This window comes from Pipistrellus kuhlii, unplaced genomic scaffold (assembly GCF_014108245.1).
Source record: "Pipistrellus kuhlii isolate mPipKuh1 unplaced genomic scaffold, mPipKuh1.p scaffold_m20_p_3, whole genome shotgun sequence".
NCBI lineage: Eukaryota > Metazoa > Chordata > Mammalia > Chiroptera > Vespertilionidae > Pipistrellus > Pipistrellus kuhlii.
This window is the reverse complement of record NW_023425529.1, coordinates 75664494-75670411: the sequence shown is the minus strand read 5'-3', so window position 1 is coordinate 75670411 and position 5918 is coordinate 75664494. Positions and strand designations below refer to the sequence as shown.

General features: G+C 34.9%; 1 pseudogene; it reads left to right on the top strand.

Annotated features, from left to right (window-relative positions):
- Positions 1–1181: 1181 nt before the first annotated feature.
- LOC118729941 lies at positions 1182–1527 on the top strand (annotated as a pseudogene).
- The last annotated feature ends 4391 nt before the right edge of the window (positions 1528–5918 follow it).

Genomic DNA, 5918 nt, shown 5'->3' with positions numbered 1-5918 from the left:
CAGCCAGAAATAACAAATTTTCCTTTGGTAACTACCTAAAGTTCCTTAGTATTCTACCAAGTATATATTTTAAAATCCATCACAGGCCATATGACAGTTAATAAGTCCATGGGCATATTTCTTTAACTTTTAGTATAAATTGTATTTGGGGGGAAAAAACTTTTAAAATAATTTTACACTTCCTGCCAATAAAATCAAAAGCATTATCCTCCAGTAACTTCGAAGAAGTGAAAATAAAGGAGAAATAGAAACGTGAAAAGCATTTCAAAAAAGGTAAGACATAAGAATTAGAGAAATGAGATACAATAAGGAAAATGACTGAATAAGAAACATACTGCCACACTACATGCCTGAGCAGAAACATAGATAAACAGAAAGTATAATCCCAATTTTATGGGAAAATAAAATCTTCAAAATGTTGGCATAAGAATAAAGTTTTATAGTATTTTCATGAAAAACTCCATAAAAACAGACCATATGCAATTTTAGCTTAAAGATCCAAGGACAAATAGCAACTGATTTCTCTGCTTTATGAGATTTTCAAGCCAAAAAGTGATGATTCCATGATTTCAGAGCCTTGCAATGAGCACAGGACAGAGAGAAGAAAAAAATCTTGCCTTTATTCTCTGAAGTTTATGGAATCTCATTGTCCAAAGAGAAGCACACATTATCTTCTCACACTGGCAGGATAGACTGCACTGGAGCATGCCTGTGCATACACAAAATCTGTGGTAAAAAAAAAACAAAAAACCAACAACAACAACAAAAAACAACAATAAAACCTATTATTTTCTAGTCCATTCCACATAGTTATAGAAAGATTTTTTTTAATTCTTTAAACCAGCAATTTTCAACCTTTTTCATTTATAGCACATGTAAATTGATTGCTAAAATTCTGCAGCACACCAAAAAATTTATTTTTTTGCCAATCTGACAAAAAATAGGTATAATTTTGATTTATTCATACCAGACAGCTATTTCATTATGGCTGTTGTCATTTATTTTTATATTTGACAATCTAAGGGAAAAGGCATAAGTGCCCCTGACTAAATAGTCAGGTATTGCATGTTTTACAAATTCTTTCAGCACACCAGAGGAAAAGTCTCCTCTTCTACTATAGCTCATGAGCATTTTACATAAAGAAGATAATTATCAGCCTCTCTCGGGTCCTCATTTCCAAGATGATCAAGAAAAGGAGGAATAATGGTCCTGCCAAAAAAAGGCTGAGGCCATGTACAGCCTATTAGTTGCATGAACTGTGCCTGGTGTGCTTCCAAGGATGAGGCCATTAAAAAGTTTGTCATTCAAAACATAGTAGAGGCCACAGCCCTTAGGGACATCTCCAAATCAAGTGTCTTTGACGCCTATGTGCTTCCCAAGCTGTATGTGAAACTACGTTACTGTGTGAGCTGGGTCATTCACAGCAAGGTAGACAGGAATCATTCTTATGAAGCCCAGGACCAAACACCCCCACCCCAATTTAGATCTGTGGGTGCTGCCCCACAACCTCCACAAAAGCCCATATAAGGAGCTAAGTCTTTAAGGACTGAAGAGAAGTTCTCTGAAGGGAAAATAAACGGAGATTGTACTTGAAAGAAAGAAAGAAAGAAAGAAAGAAAGAAAGAAAGAAAGAAAGAAAGAAAGAAAGAAAGAAAGAAGGTAATTATCATGTGTTTATTGGGTAGAATTAAATAATCAAATTTAAATCAAATAAACTTCTTTCTCTTTGACATCACATTAGTTACTAGAGGCTCAGTGCACCAAACTAGTGCATGAGTAGGGTGCCTAGGCCTGGCCAGTGATCAGGGCTGATCCATGGGGCATCTGGCAGGGTGATGGGGGTGAGGGTGTCTCCCACTGGCACCCACCTTGGCTGGTCTGGGGCCTGTAGGCTGGGGACAGCTCCTGCACTGAGCGTCTTCCCCCTCATGGTCAGTGCGGGTTATAGTAACCAGTAGTTCCACCGGTGGTTCTGCCATTCAGTCAATTTGCATATTAATATTTTAGTATATAAGATTCCCTCACAATTTGAGGAATCTGAAGCCAGCCTTTCTTCAACAACCAAGCTCAAATATACTCTAGAAAGAATTCAGTTTATACTTTTCCCTTCAGAACACAAAAGTCAAGATAATTTCTACATTAAAATATCCATATTCTATTTTGGTAGTCAAAATTATTTCAATGTTTGATAATCCATGGAGATGGACTTGAGTTCTAAGTAAACCCAGAAACCTCAGTGAGCTGTTATTACCTTATTTCACATTATTTGGATAATGAAGTTGGTATTTTAACATCCAACATGTGCAGAGATCCCAATGGTCCATTGTTAATGATCAGTAAACATCTTGAAAAGTCCGTATTATTTTTCTTTGTTTTTACATAAAGAAATTGAAATTCAGTATATTTAAGTAAGGCAGAATCTGTCTTGGTATTGGCAAAGTTTCACCTAAATCTCATTTTTCAGACTCCTGTTCTGATATGGAAAACCATGTAATAATATTTCTGAACAATAAGATGTAAATGAATTCACTGTAAAGAATTTCTGGGAAAGCACCTTATATGGGAAATGGACTCATATGATGCCAACATGTATCCTTTCCCCCTTCTTTCTGCAACACCCATCTTGAGCAAACTGAGAGAAAAGACAATAAAATAAGCCCTATTCTCCTTGAGACACCAGGCTGCCTACTTCTAAATTTCTTGCTTTGAGAGGACCATTACTTACGTTGCTTTAACCACTGTTCCTAGGATGATCCCATTACATGCAGCTTAACCCTGTCCTTAAATTTTACAAGTGAAAAACCAAAAGGTCTCCTAGCTATAAAATAACGTAACGTCTTCTAATTCCATATGCAAAATGAATCCTAAGAAAAGAAATTCTCCATGTTAAGTTAGTCAAAGTAATATTTAAGGGTTTGCATACAAGGCTAGAATTATTCCTTAGGTTCAATGCAAAAATATTCTTTACTACATCCTTGTTGATAGTTTTGTTTATGTATTCGCCAGATATTATCAAGAGCTTCCTGTCAAAATGTGTTGTCTAGAGACCAAGGACTGAAATTGTGACTGCTAACAAGAGGTTTACAGTCCAGTTTGATGGATATTTCAAAAAATAAGTGGAAAATGAGTATAATTGTGATAAATGATACAAAAGTAATGTGTTATCACAGCACATAACAGAGGGATCTATTCCAGTCTATAGGGTCAGAGAAGGCTTTAAAAATGTTGAAAAAGTAAACTGAGGCCGAAACCAGTTTGGCTCAGTGGATAGAGCATTGGCCTGCGGACTGAGAGGTCCTAGGTAGGTTTGATTCCGGTCAAGGGCATGTACATTGGTTGCGGGCACATCCCCAGTAGGGGGTGTACAGGAGGCAGCTGGTTGATGTACCTCTCTCATCGATGTTTCTAGCTCTCTATCCCACTCCCTTCCTTTGTAAAATATCAATAAAATATATATTTTTAAAAAGTAAACTGAGACATATTAAAAGTTTGAAGTTTATTTGAGCAAACATCAAATCAGTTGAGCAGTACCAAACCAAAAGTGGTTAGAAGCATTCTGCCAACAAGAGATGGGAGAAAGGTTTTTATAGAAAAAGTGAAGAAACAAAGCAAGGAAATTATTTGACTGACTACAGCTTAAGTTGCTTTATTTTGGAAAGCCTTTTTGGCTGATTATAATTGTTGTTCTTAGGTTTTGATTTCTTAACCTTGAGTTATTTGCAGAAATTTACAGTGGCTTAGGTTTTAGTTTGCTTACTTAGGTGCTAAGGTATTAAAGCCACCTCAGTCTAATAGCCTCTATGTTTAAATTACTTTAACAGGGTGAATGTGACATTTGTGCTTACTTCTGAACGATAAGTGTGGATTAGCCAGGCAACTAAAGGGAGCAAGGATTCAGGCATAAATATAGCACATGTAAAAAAGTTAACTTTCTCAGAAAGTGCCTTCATCATTGACATTTTGTCTGTACTCTATAATATATTAAAATAACAGAAGAATAATACTAATGATGTATCAAGCAAATAAGTCTTCAAAACACTATTGCTTTTTTATATATGCAGAGATCAGTAAAAGTAGGCTTACAGTTCTGAGTATGCAAAAGAGAGCTTGTTCTTATATTTTTATTTGCTAATTAATGTATTTATTATTATAATTAACCTACTTTTGCCCACCTCTGTTTTCTAATCATCTTAACAATTCTATAAAGAAGTGTTTTCACCACAATTTTGTAAATGAAAGAATTGAGATTCAGAGAGCCCATACTGATCAAGATGTTCCTATGGTGAGTGGGAGGCTTGCTTTCAATCCTGAGTCTCTCAGACTCCCACTTTGTAGCTAAGTGTCCCACTGAGGAGCAGATGAAAAATGCTTCACGGTAGTGATGGAAACAAGTACTAGCTCTTCCTAAATTAGCTCCAAATACTACATGCAAATATTCCAGAAGCATTTCAGAGAGTGTTGAGCTCCTTTCCTGAGGAAAGCTATATTTAAAGGTGAGATATGGGTGATGTTCAGCATGCAGCCACAGGATCAGATTTTTTACCTATTCCCTCCATTTAGTTTTATGAGGGAGATGAACAATAGAGGGTTACATTTCGTCACTTTATAAACGAATATACCAAAAATAGGTCTAAAAGTCTATTTTTTAATTGAATATCTCAGTAGGATGTTAATTTAAGGTAGTTGTGATGAATGGTAATTTAATCTTTACAGAAATAGAAAAATGCTCTGTGCATAGAGGGATAGCCAGGTCCTGATTCAGAGCTTATTGCTTCCAAGAATGTGGCACATTAATGAGACTGGTGGGTGAAATGGGGGAGAAACATTCCTTAGACCTCATTTTAACTTTCCCCAATCATTTTGCTTCTTGGGCGGGGGGGGGGGGGGGGGGGTGCGCTGAGAAACAAGGTCTTACTCTTCATGTTTTGCTCATTTTTCATAAATGATATGGCTTAAGATGAATGTTGTCTATTTTCACTAAATTCTTTTTTTAAGCCTAGAAGCATATTAATGATCTAAACTATATATTCTAAAAGGTATTCTGAATAGTGTAGAGTAGAAATGGATATACTCAGACATATCCATTTTCATTTTCAAATATTTTATCTGGTAAAAATGAGTCTTCAATAATATTTGAATGTTTTTCTTTTAAATATTTAAAATATAATTTCTTTAAAAATATAAAATCCACTGCTCTTTCCAATATAAGAATAAAAAATTTTTATAATACCTACAGTTTTAAAATTTTGCTATATTTATCTCTAGGCTCTTTTCATCTCATGACTATTATCTTATTTATTTAAAGTGAATATCAACAACTCAAATATATGCTGTTAAACTGTGGACTAGCCCTTGTTCTTAAAATAGCACAATAAATCCAGCCTCTATAAAAAAAAAATACAAACTTTATGCACTTTTAACTTTTTTAATTTTTAAAACAAATTATTTATTGTTAAAAGTATTACATATGTCCCTTTTTCTCCCCTGCATTTTTAAAATTTAAAAACAAGTATAATCAAAACAAAGTACTTCTTTGTGATTATCTGAAGACACTGTGAACTAATATTTAGATCTCCAGCCACATTTCCCCAAATTTTCTATCAGCAATTTCTACTTCAGTTTCCACCTCCCTTCCTCTTCCTTAAATTTGCACACTATCTTCCCTCTGATTGATGGCTTTCCAACACTGATTTGCTTATAAAGTATTTTCTTTGCTTCTGAGACTCATGTTAAATGCCAATTCCCAGAGGCCTTTTCACTGATTCACATTGTTAGATCAAGGTGTTCCTTCTTATGCTCATATTGCACCATGAGCACAGTTCTTAAAGGAAAAAACATATATGTCATGTAGATATCACTAGTGCCTTTCACACTGCCCTACTTAGAGTAGGTGCTTATTAAATAATTTCCTTAAATGA